Raw genomic sequence first — 21,919 nt, forward strand, 5'->3', positions numbered from 1 at the left:
GCTGTCACTATAACATTGAAAAAAAATAAACTAAGAATATTAAACATTTACGCGCCAAACACTCACAGTCATAAAAAGCGTTTTTTTAAGAAATTAAATAAACATGCAAATGTGTGTGATTTTTTTATTTTATGTGGAGACTTTAATATGGTTGAAAACCCAAGAATAGACCGGCAAGGTAGAGATATGTTAAACTTAAACCACCTTGTTGGTTCAAAAAACTTAAGTCAATTTAAACAGCTACATAAAGTGGATGACGTCTTCAGGACGCAATTCACGCATAAACAAGTCTTTACGTATGAAAAAGACGATAAAACAATCCGAAATCGGCTAGACCGCATTTACGCCTCTAATTCAAATCTAAATGATTGCAAGTGCGCGTTCGTGAAAAATCTTTTAAGTGATCATGACGCCGCACTCTGCGAAATGAGATTTGAACATACAACCAAAAGAGGGCCAGGATACTGGCACCTTAACACCAATATTTTAGGTGATGAATTTTTTAAAAATAAATTAAAAACAGATTTTAAAAAGCAAAAACACAAAAAGTTTAAATACAAAAATACCAACCAATGGTGCGATATTGTGAAATCCCGAATAAAAAGTATAGCCATGGAAACATCTAAACTAAAAAAACTCGAACAAAAAAAACAAGAAGCATTATTAATCCAAAAAGTTGATTTTGAAAAACAGAAAATAAACAAAGACAATGAAAAAATTAAACAGCTCAAAAAAGAGCAAAAATCTCTCTTTAACAACGCAGGAGTTTTTGTTAGAACAAAACAACTCAATGTTGAAGAGGGCGAAAAAACCTTCAAAAGCCCTGTTTCAAATAGAAATAAGTAATCAAAAAAAGAAAACTATTCAACAAATATAAACTGGTAATAAAATGCATAAAGACACTCAAAACATACTAAAAACAATTAGAAACTATTACAAAAGTCTATATAAAAAAGATGTTTTAAATACGGAAATGCTAGAACAGTTTTTGGCCAACATTAAAAATGTTTTAAGCGATGACCAGAACGGCTTCCTTAACATTAGGTTTAGCAGCGGAGAATTGTGTAACGCTGCAAAATCTTTAAGTAAAGGAAAAACTCCGGGCATTGACGGCTTACCTGTAGAAATTTACCAACAAAATTAGGATATCTACGGTGAAGAGCTCACTGCTCTCCTTAATGACATATTTTTTAACAAAGATAAGGATCTAACTTGGTCGCAAAATACGGCCCTTTTAAGCCTACTACTAAAAGATGGGGATTTGGCCCTGATGCAAAACTGGCAACAAATCTCACTTTTATGCGCCGACTACAAAATAGCAACAAAGGCGCTCGCACTAAGACTATTAAAGGTTCTAGCAATCTTGCTCGGGCCGTCACAAACGTGCTCGGTACCCAATAGAAATATATTTTTGAATATATTTCTTATAAGAGATTTAATCCACTATACAATTGAAAAAAATATAGAAAGCTGCCTGATAACAATTGACCAGGAAATAGCTTTCGACAAAATTGATAGATCCTTTTTATTTAAAAACCTTAAAAAATATAACTTAGGCAAAAAATTTATTACTGCAATTAAACAATCAATGAAACAAACTCAATCTATTGTAACAAATAACGGATACATGAGCGAACCCTTTAAAATAGAGAGAGGCGTCCGTCAGGGCGACCCTATTTCACTCATGCTATACTGTCTGGTTGTGGAAACGCTGGCACTTGAGTTTAAGAACAACAAACTCATTGACGGCATTCCTCTGCCAGGTACAAATTTAAACCTAAGAGTCTCGCAGTATGCAGACGACACAACTCTTTTTGTTAGAAGCCCGCACTCGATAGCTGAAGCGTTCAATATACTAGAAAAATTCAAACATGCTTCCGGCTCTAACATTAATATAAACAAAACAAAAGCTCTAGCTTTAGGCGGATTTAACTACCTAAACTATGAAAACACGCTAAAAAAGCTAAAAGCAAAAAAATTTTATTCTTAAATTGTCAAACGAAACAGGTGTAAAAATTCTTGGAATCACATTCCACACAGATTTAGCTTATACTTGCAGGGTAAACCTGCGAAATGCTATTAAAAACTTCCAAAAAAATACTAACCTTTAAGTACAGAAACATTTCATTAAAATGCAAAGGAATATTTATTAACACCCTTGCTCTGTCCAAGGTATGGTTCGTGGCAAACGCCTTTCCAATATCAAAAATCGACATAAAAATAATTGATAAGGAAATCTCGACATATCTATAGCAGAGCCTGAACGCTGAACCCATAAAAAGGGACGTTCTCAAACTACCTATAATTAAAGGGGGGTTGGGCATTCTTGATGCGCTAAACCAATGTCTAGCCATCAGATCGAAATACATATTTCAAATAAATGAAGCAGACCATCTTCACGATGGATGCTTCCTAAAAAACTACTTCTTAGCATACTTCCTTACCAACTTAGCAAAAAGTAAATATTCACAGTGGTTATTTCTTACTGGGAACAGCACCCCGAAATCCTTAAGCGTGTTTCCCTTTTACTATAAAGATGCGATAGAAAAATAAGGAGTGATGTTGAAATCTTCAGCATCACACACAAAACCTCAAAAAATATTTATCTTCATATTACACAACAAAAAGAAAATTTGAGTCTAAAACTAATACAATTGAGATGGAAAGCAAAGTTCCAAAAGAAACTTCCCTGGAAACAAATCTGGGAAAAGAGCTTTGAATCCTATGCTCAGGGAACTAGTAAAAATACACATTGGCGTATTCTTACAAACTCCCTCCCCACTCTAGAAAAAACAAACTCCTGGAGAGTAAAGCGTGGCCAATTCCATGGAAACTCAAAATGCAAAACATTTAACCGGGTGGAAGACACTCTTCACCCCTTTATCTTCTGCAGCAAGGCCAGAGCTGTGTGGAGATGCATGAGAATTATATATGAAAAGCTAATGCCTAAACACCTTTCAACTCGGTGCAAGCCCTCTTTTTAATAAACATAGAGGAGCTGCCGAGAAAAGACCACAGCGCAAAAATAATAAATACTTTAACTCATATTATAACAACAGAATTATGGAGATGTAGAAACTCTAAACTAAAAGAAAATAAAACTATACCTGCAACAAGAGTTGTAGAAAATATATTAAAAGAAATAAAATATATCTGGACAATACAATATAATAAATACTCCAGAGAAAACAACATAGAAAAAATTCATGAAATGTATTCAATAAATAACGCTATGAGCGAAGTTAAAAATCGAGACTTCACCATTTAAAAAATGCTGATTTTTAGGTCTCGATTATCAAGTTAACAGCAAAAAATTTAGGCCTTCAACCATTATTAATTACGAAAAACGGCATGACCCTAGGCATTTGGTGATGGCGAAGGTTGTGTGTTTATTTTATGAGGTCGTGGGTTAATTGCCACGATATTTTATTATTTAAACCACGAGTCTGAGCATGTCCAGGGTAACCACTTGGTGCGAAGGACATGCGTATTTTTTTTGTTTATAATTACTTATTAGTCATATATATATATATATATATATATATATATATATATATATATATATATATATATATATATATATTCTTATATTTATATATATGCAAGTGTTTAGTTTGATATATTTGTAGTCGCGCGAGCGCATTATAATAATTTATATATATATATTTTTTTAAGGGGGAGATATGTGTAAATCTTCCACATAAACATTGTCATTTGTTTTTCTTTTAATTTAATGCAATTCAATCAACATTGGTTTAAAGACCCTTTTTTAAACTTGAATAAATGAAATATAACTTAAAGACTAATAAATAAAAAATTCATGCTAACGCAATATGTATATATATATCTTTTTTTTGTTTAGTAATGACTTTACGGCATTGTATTTATAAAGATGCTAAATCTTATTATTATGTATATATATCACGAAAAAGCCCACCCAAACATTGTAGATTTGTTCCTAATTGTAAAATCAGTTTTATTGAAATATATATATTGTTATCTTGAAAAAAAAAAAAAAAAAGGTAGGCGATCGGACGTGTTTCACAAGCGGTGTAAAGGAAGAAAAAAAAATGGCGTCCGAAGTGAAATTAAAAACAGTTTTTTTCAAAACTAGAAATCAAAAAAAAATAAAAGATATCAAATTAAACGACGATAAAGTCCTTGAAGATGAATCTTTAATTCTTTTAATGAAAACGAAAGCAGTACCAAGTGGTGCTATGATTACCCGGATAAACTCTGATACAAGTGACGACGATGATTTAGACAGCGATGTCGAAAGTAACGTAACTTCAAAAATAATTTTTTTACCAAAGAAAGGCTATGCAAATGCTGCACAGCAAAATATTATCAGCAATAAAAAACCTCTAAACAGAACCCTTCTGAGTGCTGTGCAAACAAGGATGAATATAAACGACGTTCTCAATGCACTTGAGAAAGAAAACATTGATGGGTTCACCTTGAAGATCACCTTGAAGGGTTACAGTTTATCCAAAGAAACTCTGTACTCGAGATTGTTATGAAGACCGAGGAAGCGAAACTTATACTCCTCGAAAGGAACCTTGATATTTTGGGTTTTCACCACGTTTTCACCAAGTCAAGTCCCTACCGTAAACCACTGGTGAACAGGCCGACTCAGACACATGTGTCGGTGTTTGGCCTCCCACTTGAGGCGAAATACGAGCAAGTCGGCAGAGTATTAGAGGAACGTGGATACGGAAGGCATGTATTAACACGACCTGTAATGAGGAGAACTGCCAAAGGTAGGGAATTCTGCAGTGGCATCCTTGTTGCAGTTTTAGAGGACATGCGGGCTCCGATTCCCAAAATGTTGAACGTGCTCGGATACTCTTTACGAACAATGTATACAGGACAAGCTGTCGAAAACGTAGTAGAGAGTGATACAATTAAACCTGCTGCAACAACAACAAAAGAAGATGTTTTAGCAGTTGAACCTCCAGCAGTTGTTGAAACACCCAAGCCAAACATTGAGGAAAAAACACCTCTCAAAAAAATAGTTAAAATAAATATAAATGAAGAAATAAAAATACAAACGATCAAGGAAGAGAATAACCAAAGAAACGACGGGCAGAAAACGACGGAAACAAAAATGGTAAAAGACGATACAACAAAAGAAATACAAAACGAAAACTACAAAAATGGAAAAGAAGACACGAAAAGCAACAAGCGAAAGCAATATTCTTTCGATGCACCAGGCAAAAAGAAAGCGGAGGAAAAACACGACATCGATTTTAACAGGAACAACGAGAATCACGATGTCGAGGAAATTGTGATTTCTGGAGGCACGTAAGTTGGTCTTTTTATTATAAGTTTTTTTTAAGTTATTTATTCAAATTTTTGTTTAACATTTAGCGATTATTTTTACCCTTTTTGAATGTCCAAGTTTTAAAATGCAAAAATTTTAAGTTTACGCCACAGTGAACAGAAAAAAATTAAAAAGTTTTTATTAAAAAAGAATTTCTTTTGTTCAACAGCGTGCGTTTTAAAAAATTCTAACGTTCTTTTATGATGGCAGGAAAAATTTTTACAAACAACGTAAATGGTCTTAATAACGCGGCCAAACGAAAAAATACTATGAACTTTTTACAAAATCTAAATTATGATATTTACTGTGTCCAAGAAACCCACAGTACCGACGAGACGGCTATTGAATGGGCTAAAGAATGGAAAACTAAAACAAATGGAACATCAATATGGAATAGCGCTAACAGCCACAAATGTAGTGTTGCTATTCTTTTTAAAAAAGATATTAAAATTGAAAATATTACTCAAGATAAACATGGAAGAATTCTTGCTGTCAATACAACATTGAAAAAAAATAATCTAAGAATAATAAATATCTACGCGCCCAACAAACACAGTCATAAGGAGCGTTTTATTAAGAAATTAAGTAAGCGTGTAAATGTGTGTGCTTTTTTACTGCTAACAGGAGACTTTAACATGGTTGAAAACCCAAGTATAGACCGACAAGGTGGAGATATGTTGAATACAAACCACCTTGTTGGCTTAAAAAATTTAAATCTGTTTAAGCAACTATATAAAGTGAATGACGTCTTCAGGACGCAATTCACGCAAAAACAAGTCTTTATTTATGAAAAAGAAGATAAGACATTCCAAAGTCGGTTAGACCGCATTTATGCCTCTAATTATAATTTTAACAACTGCAAGTGCACGTTTGTGAAAAATCTTTTAAGTGATCACGACGCAGCACTTTGCGAAATTATATTTGAAGAAACAAGCAAAAGGGGGCCGGGATACTGGCACCTTAATACCAGTATTTTAAATGATGAAAACTTTAAAAATAAACTAAGAACGGACTTTGAAAAGCACAGAAATAAAAACTTTAAATACAAAAATAACAATCAATGGTGGGACATTGTAAAATCTCGAATAAAAATTATTGCCATGGAAACAGCTAAACTTAAAAAACTTGAACTTCAAAAACAAGAAACAGTTTTAGTTCAAAAAATTGATTTTGAAAAACAAAAAATAAACATCGATATTGAAAAAATTAAACAGCTTAAAAAAGAGCAAAAAGCTCTCTTTAACAACACGGGAGTTTTTGTGAGAACAAAACAACTCGTTGTTGAAGAGGGCGAAAAACCATCCAAAGCCTTGTTTCAAATAGAAATAAGTAATCAAAAAAGAAAACTATTAAAACAATAACTGATGGAAAAACTGTGTATAAAGACACCAAAAATATACTAAAAACAATTCGAAATTTTTACAAAAAATTATACAAAATTGAAACTTTAAATATTGAAAAGCAAGAACCTTTTCTTGCTAATATTAAAAACACATTAAATGAAAATCAGAACGGCCTCTTAAATATAAAATTTAGTAGCCAAGAATTATTTAATGCAGCTTAATCTTTAAATAAAGGGAAAACTCCGGGTATAGATGGCTTGCCTGTCGAATTTTACCAAGAAAATTGGGATATATACGGTGAGGAGCTTACCGCTCTTATTAACAATATATTTTTCAAAACAAAAAATAAATTGACATGGTCTCAAAAAACAGCTTTAATCAGCCTACTGCCAAAAGATGGAGATTTAACGCTGTTACAAAACTGGCAACCAATTTCTCTTTTATGCGCTGACTACAAAATTGCAGCAAAAGCGCTTGCATTAAGACTTTTAAAAGTACTACAAATCTTACTCGGGCCGTCACAAACGTGTTCAGTGCCTGAGAGAAATATATTTTCAAATATATTTCTTGTAAGAGATATAATTCATTATACAAATGAAAAAAATATAGAAAGTTGCTTAATAACGATTGATCAAGAAAAAGCTTTTGACAAAATTGATAGATCTTTTTTAATCAAAGTCCTTGAAAAATTTAACTTAGTCACTAACTTTATCAATGCAATAAAACAGAGCATGAAAAATACTCAATCCATTGTTACTAACAATGGATACATGAGTAAACCTTTTAAAATAGAGAGGGGCGTCCGTCAAGGCGACCCGATATCTCTGATGTTGTACTGCCTTGCAGTGGAAACGCTCGCACTCGAGTTTAAAAACAACCAGCTCATTGACGGCATTCCACTGCCAGGTTCAAAAACAAACCTAAAAGTCTCTCAGTATGCTGACGATACAACATTGTTTGTTAGAAGCTCGCGATCAATAACAGAAGCGTTTAAAATATTAAATAACTTTAAATACGCGTCGGGCTCCAATATAAATGAAAACAAAACCAAAGCTCTACCTCTTGGTGGTTTTAATTATTTAGGTTACGAAAACACAATTAAAACACTTAAACAAAAAAATTATAAAATTAAGTGGTCCAACCTAACAGGAATAAAAATCCTAGGAATAACTTTCCATACAGATTTAGCCTTTACAGGCAAAATAAATCTGCACAAAGCCTTCAAAAACTTTCAAAAAAATACAAAATTTTAAATATAGAAACATTTCTTTAAAGTGCAAAGGGATTTTTGTAAACACCATAGCTCTGTCAAAGGTTTGGTTTGTGGCAAACGGATTTCCTCTGTCCAAATTAGACCAAAAAAAATCGACAAGGAAATCTCGATTTACCTATGGCAGAGCGCAAACGCAGAACCTATAAAAAGGGATATTTTAAAACTGCCAATTAGTAAAGGCGGCCTCGGCATTTTAGATGCACAAAATCAGTGCCTTGCTATGAGGTTGAAATACATTTTCCGTCTGAGCGAAGTTGATCAACCTCGTGACGTTTTCTACCTTCAAAAATATTATCTAGCGTACTCTTTGACAACTTTAGCGAAAACAAAATACCCGCAATGGCTATTTCTAACTGCAAACAACACCCCAAAATGATTAAACAGCTTACCTTTCTATTACAAAGACGTAATAGAAAAAATTAGAGGCTATGCTAATATTTTCAACATTATCCAAAAAACACCAAAGAACATTTATACCTATATGATGCAACAAAAAGAAAATTTAAGCTTAAAATTAATACAGTTGAGATGGGAGGCGAAATTTTAAAAGACCTTAACCTGGATCAAAATCTGGGAAAAGTATTTTGACTCCTACCCTCAGGGAACCAGTAAAAATACGCACTGGCGTATTCTAACAAACTCCCTTCCAACTTTAGAAAAAACAAACTCTTGGAGAACTAAACGTAGACAATTCCACGGCAACTCCAATTGCAAATCTTGTAATCGAGTGGAAGACACCCTACACCCGTTCATGCTCGGTGCATGCAGTTTTTTCTATAAACATTAAGGACCTTCCAAAAAATGACATTAAGGCAAAAATAATTAACACTCTAACACATCTCACAACAACAGAGTTGTGGAAGTGCAGAAACTCTAAGCTAAAAGAAAACAAAAATATACATTCCAAAAGAATTGTAGAAAATATTTTAAAAGAAATTAAATATATCTGGAAAATACAGTATAATAAATACTCAAGGGAAAACAACATTGAAAAATTTCACAAAATGTTCTCCGTAAATAATGCAATAAGCATAAGTAATAATCAGGACTTAACATTCACTATTTGAAAAAATAGTGAATTGTAGGTCCTGATAACATAAAATCTTTTTTTGATAAAAAAGAGAGATAAAAACAGTACATATTTGTAATATACCTTTTCAGAGCGTGCGCATTGTATTTGCTTATGTTTGAATATATGTATGTGTGTATGTATGTGTATATGTGTATATATATATATATATATATATATATATATATATATATATATATATATATATATATATATATGTGTATGTGAATGTATGTGTGTGTATGTGTATGTATGTGTATGTATATATGGATATATATATATACTTTAACTTTCTTCTTAACAACTTGGTTTTTTAAATTTAAAATAAGGAACTATTTTCTTATACTCATTTTATGTGTTGATAAACAAAAAGTATTATTTACATATTTTTCTTCTAACAAGACTCTTAAATTTATTAAATATTTATATTTTGTGTTTATATATATTACGAAAAAGCCCACCCAAAGAATGTTAATTTGTCCTCCATTGTAAAATCAGTTTTTATTGAAATATATTCATTGTTATCAACAACAACAAAAAAAAAAAAAACAATAAAAAAAAATAAGGTAAGCATCTTGGAAAATTAAACGTGGACAATTTCACGGAAACTCTAAATGCAAAAATTGCAGTCGGGACGAGGACACCCTCCATCCCTTTATATTCTGCAGCAAGGCGAGGGCTGTGTGGAAAAAAATAAGGAAAATTTATGAAAAACTATTACCAAAAAAGCCTTTTAATTCGGTTCAGGCCCTCTTTTTGATAAATATAGAGGACCTTTCGAAAAAAGATCCTACAGCAAAAATAATTAATACCATAACTCATATTACAACAAATGAGCTATGGAGGTGTAGGAATGCTAATCTTAAAGAAAACCACAATATACCTGCAGCAAGAATTGCTGAAAACATGATAAACGAAATTAAAAACATCTGGAAAGTACAATATAACAAATATGTCAGAGAAAATAATATTGAAAAATTTCACAGAATGTTCTCAATAAATAATGCAATAAGCGATGGTAATAATCAAGACTTAACATTCACCATTTAAGTATGGTGAATTATAAGTCCTGATTACAAAAAACATATAGAAGATAAAAGTAGTTGGATCTTCAACCAGCGTTAAAAACAGAACGAGTGCATGACCCTAGCCATCCAGAGGTGGCAAAGGTTGTGTGTTTATTTTTTAAGGTCGTGGGTTAATCGCCACGATTTTATTATTTAAACCACGGATATATACGAACACATAAAAACGCCAAATTATGTTATAACGCATGCGCAGTAGATGTTTTGTTAAAGTTTTACTAAAATAGTGAATTTATACATTTAAACTTGTAAACTTACCTTTATTTTAACGTATGTTATACTAAGTTTTTTTAAGAAAAAAAAAAAGTAATAATAACCTTAAATGTAAAAAAAAGATACATACATTTTTAACTTTTTTAAAAAATAAAACAAATCTTATTAACCTTATAAAATAATTTGAAAAAACTTTATAATTCTTCGTTATAACATCAAAATGAAATTAAATTTTTATACTGTAAATATATGCATCCAACCCATCAACCCTCTAAATTGTAAAACCAACCCTATTGTAAAACAAGTTATTTTTCTGATGTCTTATTAACCTCACGGCATTGTATTTATACTAAAGCAAAATACTGACCTTGTAAATATATAATACGAACCCCCCCCCTCATATTGTAAAACCAGCCCTATTGTAAATCATTTTTAAGAAATAAATATATATATGTTGAAAAAAATAAAAAAATAAGGTAAGCATCAATAGATATTGACGCAAATATTCGTTCTTTCGGGGTTTCGGAAGTGGAAGTACACAAATGCTGAACCAAAAAAAAGTCTACTTACCGTCATATTCGCGCTAGCCGGGTCGATGGTCAACGGCCTTACTTTCGAGCCAACTTTCTTTGTATATCATTGTTGAGCTTGTAACAAAGCTTTCTATAATGATTTGTAATGTTCTGCGTAGCAAACGACACTTCTGATACTTCTATTTGATGTTTGACCACAAGAGGGAGCAAAGTGTACGCAAGTTGACAAATCACACTTTCTTGATTAGTGATTTGAAACGACAGTGTTGGTAGTTTTTGAGCTTGAATGAAACTAAAAAAAAAATGAAACAATGAAGTAAGTGAACAGAGATCTTGACGCGTTTAAACACATTCAAAAACATAAATGAAGACCTTGTAAACTTTTCAAATGAATAATTAAACATAGCAAAAGGTTAAGATAAGTCTTCAAATACGAAAAGCTAAAAAAGCCTACGGCACCAGGAGTTCCCAGGCGGTCCCCCATCCAAGTACTACCCTGGCCCGACGGCGCTTAACTTCCGTGATCGGACGAGAACGGGTGTGTTCACCGTGGTATGGTCGTAGGCGAAAGCTTGTGACTTCGCAATGCTTTTGAAGCCAACTTGGAGTTCACTTGCGTTCACCAAGTCACTAAGTCACTAATAATGTAGGAGAGAGCGTGCAACTTGATCAAAGAGTTGGAATTCGTTCCGTTGTAGTTGCGATGGGAAACGTTAAACAAATTGCGCTTGGTAAGTTGCGCTCGAATTTTTAGAGCCAAAATTTTTAAAGTGGGCAAGTGAACAACTTCCTCATTTCGAGATCGAGCTCACTACGGAAAAAAACACATACTAAAACTTTTTACTCTTCCTTGTGGTTTTTCGGTTTTTATAGTGCGAAATTATGATGAAGGCTGGTGAGCCAAGGGGCAAAAAAGTTTTTTTCAAAACTGCAACACAAGATTCTAAAAAAACACACGATGTGGTGATATTTGGAGAAGAGTCGAAAGTTCTTCTCGATAAAATGCTAGCAGTAGCGAATGGAGCGACTATGGAAGATTTCGTAATTAACTATAGTGATGACGATCTTGTCGAGAATGAAGCGAAGACACAGTTACCAAACAACACAAAATCAAAATCTTAAACGCTAGCCAGCGATAAATTTGAATTTACCAAAAAAATCTGAGAAGCGTCCTCTTTACCGAACTCTTATCACGAAACTTCAAACAAAAGCATCTATAGGCGAAATTATTACTGAAATTGAAAATGCCAACCTGGCCAAGGAATTAAAGGGTATCCAACTGATTCACCGAAATTCAGTAATCGAAATACTTATGAAATCCGATGATTCGAAAAACTTTCTTCTCGAGAAGGGTCTAAATATTAACGGTTTTTACCATATGTTCCACAAATCAAACCCAAACAGACAACCGAGTCGTAGGACTCACGTATCCGTCTTTGGCATGCCACTCGAAGCCAAAAACACACAAATTGGGAAATGTCTTGAGCAGTTGGGATACGGCAGACACATTTTCACAAAACCGGTAATAGGAAGAACTCCAAACGAATGTAGCGAGTATTATACCGGAATACTCTTTGCAGTACTTGAAGATATGGTGACCCCGATTCCGCGCCTTATTGACGTGCTCGGATACAGAGTCAGAATAAAACATAATGGACAAACACCTCGCCAAAAACAACAACCCAACCACCTAAACCTTAACGAAACTTCAAACAAAGAAAATGAATCGGAAAAACAAGCGAATAACGTCGAAAACTAATCATCAACCCCAATAACCTCAAATTCAAATGTAAATAACGAAAACGTAATGCAAACTGCTGTTGAAGATATTAGCACAACAAAAATGAAAACAAATGAACAGAACGAATGCAAGGAAGCACCTGCTGGTCAATCTGCGGCATCGGACGATGAAGATAAAGATACCCTTAAAAAACGAAAGAAAGGTATGAAAAGGCGTGAAGAAACAAAACCGAAATTGGCGGATGGCGGAGAGAGTAAGTGACGAAACGAAAACGAGAAGGCAGAGGCAGAAAACAAAACGACAAAAACAAATTGGTATGAAGAAATGGACGAGCCTGAGACTGGCGAAAACGAAGTCGGAAAGGTGACGTAAGGTCTTCTTTTCTTTTTATTAATTTGTTTTTTTTAGTTTAACCTTTTTAGTTCAAAGTAATTTTTTTAATTAGTACGCTTAAATCTTACTCAAAACTTATTACCATAACAACGCGTTTTCAAAACAGATAAGAGCGCCAAAATTTGAATGGAATTTAATTAAATTTTCGATCGCAATTGTTCTTTTTTAATTAAGCGTTTAAAACCACGTTTTGCTCTTACGATCTTTAACTACGGCAGTAAAAATTCTAACGAACAATATTAACGGCCTTAACAATAAGGCAAAAAGAAAAAATATGATGAATTTTTTTCATAATTTAAATTACGACATTTTCTGCCTACAAGAAACTCACAGCACTGATAAAACTGCGAATGAGTGGGCCATTGAGTGGAAAAGTAAAACAAATGGCACCTCTATACGGAATAGTGGAACAAGCCGCGAATGCGGCGTTGCTATTCTATTTAAAAGAGAAACAAAAATTGAACACATTACACAGGATAAAAAAGGTAGAATTCTTGCTGCCACCGTAATTTAAAAAAAAATAAAAATAAGGATAATAAACATTTATGCACCCAATATACATCAATATAAGGAACATTTTTTTGAGAAATTAAACAAACACGCGCGACTTTATGACTTTCTTTTATTGTTAGGCGACTTCAACATGGTTGAAAATCCAAATTTAGATTGAGAAAGTGAAGATTTATACAACCTTAACCACCAAATAGGTTTAAAAAATCTAAACCTTTTTAAAATACAACATAAAGTGAACGACGTTTTTAGAACTCTCTTCACGCATGAACGAATCTTCACTTATGAAAAAGAGGACAAATCCTTTAAAAGTAGAATAGACCGTTTATACGCCTCAAACGACCTAATAAAACACTGCAAATGCTCCATTTCAAAAAACGATTTAAGCGACCATAATGCAGTTCTATGCGACATCAAATACGAAAAATTTAACGAACGAGGACCAGGTTACTGGCACCTCAACACAAACTTATTAAGTGATGCAAGCTTTAAAGATAAATTATTGTAAGATTTTGAAAAACAAAAAAATAAAAAACTTAAATACAAAAGTAATAATCAATGGTGGGACATAATAAAAACCCGCATTAGAGATGTCGCCATAGAAACAGCAAAAACTAAAAAAACGCAAAGAAAACAACAAGAGGCGTTGTTAGAAAAACAAATAGAATTTGAAAGAAATAAAACTAACATAGATTATGAAAACATTAAGCAACTCCAAAAGGAGAAAAATGACCTCAGCATCGACAGAGGAATATTTGTGAGAACTAAACAAATTATATGCGAAGAAGGCAAAAAGCCAACAAAATCCCTTTTTCAAATGGAAAGAGACAATCAAAAGAAAAAAACTATTAAAAGTATTCAAGATGGGGACTGGCTACATAAAGACACAAAAAATATTTTAAAAACAATAAGAAAATTTTATAAACATTTATACAAAAAACGAATTTTAAACGAAATAAAACAAAAACAATTTATTGATATAATTGAAAACACCCTAAACGATGACCAAAACGCGTTTTTAAACATTCCATTTAGCAGCAAGGAACTCCTAAATGCCGCAAAATCCTTAGGCAAAGGAAAAACTCCAGGCATTGACAGCATTCCAATTGAATTTTACCAAGAATACTGGGACATATACGGTGAGGAGCTGACTGACCTTTTTAACAAAAATATGTTTAACTTAAGTAATGAGTTATCTTGGTCACAAAAAACGGCCCTCATCTCCCTTCTACCCAAAGATGGGAACCCAACGCTAATTCAAAACTGGAGACCAATCTCACTGTCATGCGCGGACTATAAAATAATCGCAAAAGCGCTAGCTCTGAGACTCTCAAAACTCCTAAACGTACTACTCGGACCAACCCAAACGTGCTCAGTACCCGGAAGAAACATCTTCTCAAATATAACTCTAGACAGAGATGTTATTCACTACACAAACGAAAAAAATATTGCTAGCTGCCTGATCACAATCGATCAGGAAAAAGCATTTGACAAACTTGATCGAGACTTTCTTTTTAAAATTCTTGAGAATTGAGAGAGGTGTCCGCCAAGGAGACCCAATATCCCTTATGCTGTACTGCCTTGCAGTGGAAACGCTCGCACGCGAATTTCAATCTAATAGGTTTATAGACGGTATTCCGCTGCCAGGCACTAAAACAAGCCTCAAAGTAATGCAGTACGCAGACGACACGACGCTGTTTGTTCGAAGCGAAAACTCAATTAAAGAAATCTTTAACATACTCGAGGACTTTGAGCAAGCCTCGGGATCAAACATATACAAAAACAAAACCAAAGCGCTGGCCTTGGGCGGCTTTAACTACCTAGGAAATGAAAATAACATAAAAACACTTAGTCAAAAAAGCTTTAATATAAACTGGTCAAACCAGGTAGGATTAAAAATACTAGGAGTAATATTTCACACAGACCTTGCTTACACAGGCAGAATAAACTGGCACAACGCCACTGAAAAATTCCAAAAAAATATCCAAAATTTTAAATACCAAAGTCTTTCCTTAAAATGCAAAGGAATCTTTGTTAACACTCTTGCTCTGTCAAAGGTGTGGCATGTGGCTAACATCTTTCCTATTTCAAAGCAAGACCTAAAAAAAATAGATAAAACAATCTCAACCTACCTGTGGCAGAGCATATACGCAGAACCCATTAAAAGAGACATCCTAAAACTACCCGTGAATATGGGGGGTCTGGGCATTCTTGATGCGCAAAACCAGTGCTTTGTCATCAGAATGAAACACATACTTCAAATGAAAGAAGTAGACAAGTGTCACCAAGGTTTTTATTTACAAAAATACTATTTAGCGTACTCTTTAACCCATCTAGCTAAAACTAAATATGCTCAATGGCTATTCCTTATTGGTAATAGCAATCCAAAATGCCTAAGTCCACTCCCCTTTTATTATAAAGATGTAGTTGAAAAGATTAGAGGAAATGCTGAGATTTTCAACATTACTCAAAAAACAACAAAAAATATCTATACCCACATCTCCCGACAAAAAGAAAACAAGAGCATTAAACTAATTCAACTTAAATGGGAGGAAAAATTCCAAAAACCAATCCCATGGAAACAGATATGGGAAAGGAATTTTGACTCGTATGCCCAGGGAACAAGCAAGAACACGCACTGACGCATTCTTACTAACTCCCTGCCTACTTTAAAAAAATTAAACACTTGGAAAGTTAAACGTGGACAATTCCACGGAAACTCCAAATGCAAAAATTGTAACCGAGTGGAAGACACTCTTTACCCTTTTATCTTCTGCAGCAAGGCGAGGGCTGTGTGGAAAGTAATAAGAAACATTTATGAAAATCTCCTACCGATGAAACCATTTAACTCGGTACACGCCCTCTTCCTGATAAACATAAAGGAACTACCGAAAAAAAATTATACTGCAAAAATTATTACAACCCTAACACACATTACCACTAATGAATTATGGAGATGTAGAAACTCCAAACTAAAAGAAAATCGTGATATTCCGGCCAAAACAATTGCTGAAAATATACTAAAAGAAATTAAATCCACCTGGAAAATTCAGTACAATAAATACTCTAGAGAAAATAATATAGAAAAGTTTCACGAAACGTACTCAGTAAACAGTGCAATAAGCAGCTGTAACAATCGAGACTTAACATTCACTATATAAATATAGTGAATTATAGGTCTCGATTAAAAACACCATATTAGGAAACATAAAACGGATTTCCAACCATAGTTAAATACAAGAACGAGCATGACCCTAGCCGTCCAGTGACAGCGAAGATTGTGTGTATATTTTTTAAGGTCGTGGGTTAATTGCCATGATGTATATATTATAAGCACGACTACGCGCATGTCCCTAGTGACCCTGAGGTACGACGGACATGCCTTTATTCTTTAAATGCAAGGTTTATTAGCCAGCATAATATTTTATAAACACGTTTTAATATTTACTTTAACTCTTCTTATTTTTCATATAAAGCTATCTACAATTAAATATATTATAAACGAACAACTATTATAAAAAATGTAAATTTCAAATAACCCATTAAGAAACTAAAGCTATAACAATCTTACACCAAAAATTTGAGTTTGGTACGCCAGTACAATGAAATTCTATTTGCTTTTAATTCTAAATAATAAAAATTACAAAAACTTATAAACTTTGAATCATTAATAATTCATATAATGTACATTATTTGAGGAACAAATCAAGAGATAATCCCCTAACATATGAAAACTACCCAAAACGTAAATCATTTTATAAAACCCCTCACTTGTAAATGTATACCATCACTATATCATATACGGTATTTATTGAAGAAAAAAAACTTGTAAATATATTACGAAAAATCCCCCCACCCCTATTACTGTAAATAACCTCTCATGTAAATCTTTATTATGAAATATATGTACATATGTTAAAAAAAAAAAAAAAAAAAAAATTAAGGTAAGCATCAATAGATATTGACGCAAATTTTCGTTCTTTCGGGGTTTCGGGAGTGGGTACACATATGCTAAACCAAAAAAAAGTCTTCTTACCGTCATATTCGCGCTAGCCGGGTCGATGGTCAACGGCCTTACTTTCGAGCCAACTTTCTTTGTATATCATTGTTGAGCTTGTAACAAAGCTTTCTATAATGATTTGTAATGTTCTGCGTAGCAAACGACACTTCTGATACTTCTATTTGATGTTTGACCACAAGAGGGAGCAAAGTGTACGCAAGTTGACAAATCACACTTTCTTGATTAGTGATTTGAAACGACAGTGTTGGTAGTTTTTGAGCTTGAATGAAACTAAAAAAAAAATGAAACAATGAAGTAAGTGAACAGAGATCTTGACGCGTTTAAACACATTCAAAAACATAAATGAAGACCTTGTAAACTTTTCAAATGAATAATTAAACATAGCAAAAGGTTAAGATAAGTCTTCAAATACGAAAAGCTAAAAAAGCCTACGGCACCAGGAGTTCCCAGGCGGTCCCCCATCCAAGTACTACCCTGGCCCGACGGCGCTTAACTTCCGTGATCGGACGAGAACGGGTGTGTTCACCGTGGTATGGTCGTAGGCGAAAGCTTGTGACTTCGCAATGCTTTTAAAGCCAACTTGGAGTTCACTTGCGTTCACCAAGTCACTAAGTCACTAATAATGTAGGAGAGAGCGTGCAACTTGATCAAAGAGTTGGAATTCGTTCCGTTGTAGCTGCGATGGGAAACGTTAAACAAATTGTGCTTGGTAAGTTGCGCTCAAATTTTTAGAGCCACAATTATTAAAGTGGGCAAGTGAACAACTTCCTCATTTCGAGATCGAGCTCACTACGGAAAAAAAACACAAACTGAAACTTTTTAGTCCCTGTGTAATAAGGTAAGCATCAATAGATATTGACGCAAATTTTCGTTCTTTCGGGGTTTCGGGAGTGGGTACACATATGCTAAACCAAAAAAAAGTCTTCTTACCGTCATATTCGCGCTAGCCGGGTCGATGGTCAACGGCCTTACTTTCGAGCCAACTTTCTTTGTATATCATTGTTGAGCTTGTAACAAAGCTTTCTATAATGATTTGTAATGTTCTGCGTAGCAAACGACACTTCTGATACTTCTATTTGATGTTTGACCACAAGAGGGAGCAAAGTGTACGCAAGTTGACAAATCACACTTTCTTGATTAGTGATTTGAAACGACAGTGTTGGTAGTTTTTGAGCTTGAATGAAACTAAAAAAAAAATGAAACAATGAAGTAAGTGAACAGAGATCTTGACGCGTTTAAACACATTCAAAAACATAAATGAAGACCTTGTAAACTTTTCAAATGAATAATTAAACATAGCAAAAGGTTAAGATAAGTCTTCAAATACGAAAAGCTAAAAAAGCCTACGGCACCAGGAGTTCCCAGGCGGTCCCCCATCCAAGTACTACCCTGGCCCGACGGCGCTTAACTTCCGTGATCGGACGAGAACGGGTGTGTTCACCGTGGTATGGTCGTAGGCGAAAGCTTGTGACTTCGCAATGCTTTTAAAGCCAACTTGGAGTTCACTTGCGTTCACCAAGTCACTAAGTCACTAATAATGTAGGAGAGAGCGTGCAACTTGATCAAAGAGTTGGAATTCGTTCCGTTGTAGCTGCGATGGGAAACGTTAAACAAATTGTGCTTGGTAAGTTGCGCTCAAATTTTTAGAGCCACAATTATTAAAGTGGGCAAGTGAACAACTTCCTCATTTCGAGATCGAGCTCACTACGGAAAAAAAACACAAACTGAAACTTTTTAGTCCCTGTGTAATAAGGTAAGCATCAATAGATATTGACGCAAATTTTCGTTCTTTCGGGGTTTCGGGAGTGGGTACACATATGCTAAACCAAAAAAAAGTCTTCTTACCGTCATATTCGCGCTAGCCGGGTCGATGGTCAACGGCCTTACTTTCGAGCCAACTTTCTTTGTATATCATTGTTGAGCTTGTAACAAAGCTTTCTATAATGATTTGTAATGTTCTGCGTAGCAAACGACACTTCTGATACTTCTATTTGATGTTTGACCACAAGAGGGAGCAAAGTGTACGCAAGTTGACAAATCACACTTTCTTGATTAGTGATTTGAAACGACAGTGTTGGTAGTTTTTGAGCTTGAATGAAACTAAAAAAAAAAATGAAACAATGAAGTAAGTGAACAGAGATCTTGACGCGTTTAAACACATTCAAAAACATAAATGAAGACCTTGTAAACTTTTCAAATGAATAATTAAACATAGCAAAAGGTTAAGATAAGTCTTCAAATACGAAAAGCTAAAAAAGCCTACGGCACCAGGAGTTCCCAGGCGGTCCCCCATCCAAGTACTACCCTGGCCCGACGGCGCTTAACTTCCGTGATCGGACGAGAACGGGTGTGTTCACCGTGGTATGGTCGTAGGCGAAAGCTTGTGACTTCGCAATGCTTTTAAAGCCAACTTGGAGTTCACTTGCGTTCACCAAGTCACTAAGTCACTAATAATGTAGGAGAGAGCGTGCAACTTGATCAAAGAGTTGGAATTCGTTCCGTTGTAGCTGCGATGGGAAACGTTAAACAAATTGTGCTTGGTAAGTTGCGCTCAAATTTTTAGAGCCACAATTATTAAAGTGGGCAAGTGAACAACTTCCTCATTTCGAGATCGAGCTCACTACGGAAAAAAAACACAAACTGAAACTTTTTAGTCCCTGTGTAATAAGGTAAGCATCAATAGATATTGACGCAAATTTTCGTTCTTTCGGGGTTTCGGGAGTGGGTACACATATGCTAAACCAAAAAAAAGTCTTCTTACCGTCATATTCGCGCTAGCCGGGTCGATGGTCAACGGCCTTACTTTCGAGCCAACTTTCTTTGTATATCATTGTTGAGCTTGTAACAAAGCTTTCTATAATGATTTGTAATGTTCTGCGTAGCAAACGACACTTCTGATACTTCTATTTGATGTTTGACCACAAGAGGGAGCAAAGTGTACGCAAGTTGACAAATCACACTTTCTTGATTAGTGATTTGAAACGACAGTGTTGGTAGTTTTTGAGCTTGAATGAAACTAAAAAAAAAAATGAAACAATGAAGTAAGTGAACAGAGATCTTGACGCGTTTAAACACATTCAAAAACATAAATGAAGACCTTGTAAACTTTTCAAATGAATAATTAAACATAGCAAAAGGTTAAGATAAGTCTTCAAATACGAAAAGCTAAAAAAGCCTACGGCACCAGGAGTTCCCAGGCGGTCCCCCATCCAAGTACTACCCTGGCCCGACGGCGCTTAACTTCCGTGATCGGACGAGAACGGGTGTGTTCACCGTGGTATGGTCGTAGGCGAAAGCTTGTGACTTCGCAATGCTTTTAAAGCCAACTTGGAGTTCACTTGCGTTCACCAAGTCACTAAGTCACTAATAATGTAGGAGAGAGCGTGCAACTTGATCAAAGAGTTGGAATTCGTTCCGTTGTAGCTGCGATGGGAAACGTTAAACAAATTGTGCTTGGTAAGTTGCGCTCAAATTTTTAGAGCCACAATTATTAAAGTGGGCAAGTGAACAACTTCCTCATTTCGAGATCGAGCTCACTACGGAAAAAAAACACAAACTGAAACTTTTTAGTCCCTGTGTAATAAGGTAAGCATCAATAGATATTGACGCAAATTTTCGTTCTTTCGGGGTTTCGGGAGTGGGTACACATATGCTAAACCAAAAAAAAGTCTTCTTACCGTCATATTCGCGCTAGCCGGGTCGATGGTCAACGGCCTTACTTTCGAGCCAACTTTCTTTGTATATCATTGTTGAGCTTGTAACAAAGCTTTCTATAATGATTTGTAATGTTCTGCGTAGCAAACGACACTTCTGATACTTCTATTTGATGTTTGACCACAAGAGGGAGCAAAGTGTACGCAAGTTGACAAATCACACTTTTTTGATTAGTGATTTGAAACGACAGTGTTGGTAGTTTTTGAGCTTGAATGAAACTAAAAAAAAAAATGAAACAATGAAGTAAGTGAACAGAGATCTTGACGCGTTTAAACACATTCAAAAACATAAATGAAGACCTTGTAAACTTTTCAAATGAATAATTAAACATAGCAAAAGGTTAAGATAAGTCTTCAAATACGAAAAGCTAAAAAAGCCTACGGCACCAGGAGTTCCCAGGCGGTCCCCCATCCAAGTACTACCCTGGCCCGACGGCGCTTAACTTCCGTGATCGGACGAGAACGGGTGTGTTCACCGTGGTATGGTCGTAGGCGAAAGCTTGTGACTTCGCAATGCTTTTAAAGCCAACTTGGAGTTCACTTGCGTTCACCAAGTCACTAAGTCACTAATAATGTAGGAGAGAGCGTGCAACTTGATCAAAGAGTTGGAATTCGTTCCGTTGTAGCTGCGATGGGAAACGTTAAACAAATTGTGCTTGGTAAGTTGCGCTCAAATTTTTAGAGCCACAATTATTAAAGTGG

General features: G+C 34.6%; 3 non-coding genes and 3 pseudogenes across 3 annotated transcripts; all 6 read right to left on the reverse strand.

Moving 5' to 3' along the window:
• Positions 1–11,286: 11,286 nt before the first annotated feature.
• LOC124810647 (5S ribosomal RNA) lies at positions 11,287–11,405 on the reverse strand (annotated as a pseudogene).
• A 6,524-nt stretch (positions 11,406–17,929) lies between these two features.
• LOC136075660 (5S ribosomal RNA) lies at positions 17,930–18,048 on the reverse strand. The gene has a single exon (XR_010636098.1). It is a non-coding gene; the product is annotated as a 5S ribosomal RNA (ribosomal RNA).
• Positions 18,049–18,844: 796 nt separating this feature from the next.
• On the reverse strand, positions 18,845–18,963 carry LOC136075661 (5S ribosomal RNA). The gene has a single exon (XR_010636099.1). It is a non-coding gene; the product is annotated as a 5S ribosomal RNA (ribosomal RNA).
• Positions 18,964–19,760: 797 nt separating this feature from the next.
• Positions 19,761–19,879, reverse strand: LOC124810653 (5S ribosomal RNA; annotated as a pseudogene).
• A 797-nt stretch (positions 19,880–20,676) lies between these two features.
• On the reverse strand, positions 20,677–20,795 carry LOC136075662 (5S ribosomal RNA). The gene has a single exon (XR_010636100.1). It is a non-coding gene; the product is annotated as a 5S ribosomal RNA (ribosomal RNA).
• Positions 20,796–21,592: 797 nt separating this feature from the next.
• On the reverse strand, positions 21,593–21,711 carry LOC124810657 (5S ribosomal RNA; annotated as a pseudogene).
• Positions 21,712–21,919: the final 208 nt, after the last annotated feature.

The sequence above is a fragment of the Hydra vulgaris genome, chromosome 01 (genome assembly GCF_038396675.1).
Source record: "Hydra vulgaris chromosome 01, alternate assembly HydraT2T_AEP".
In the NCBI taxonomy this organism is placed as follows: domain Eukaryota; kingdom Metazoa; phylum Cnidaria; class Hydrozoa; order Anthoathecata; family Hydridae; genus Hydra; species Hydra vulgaris.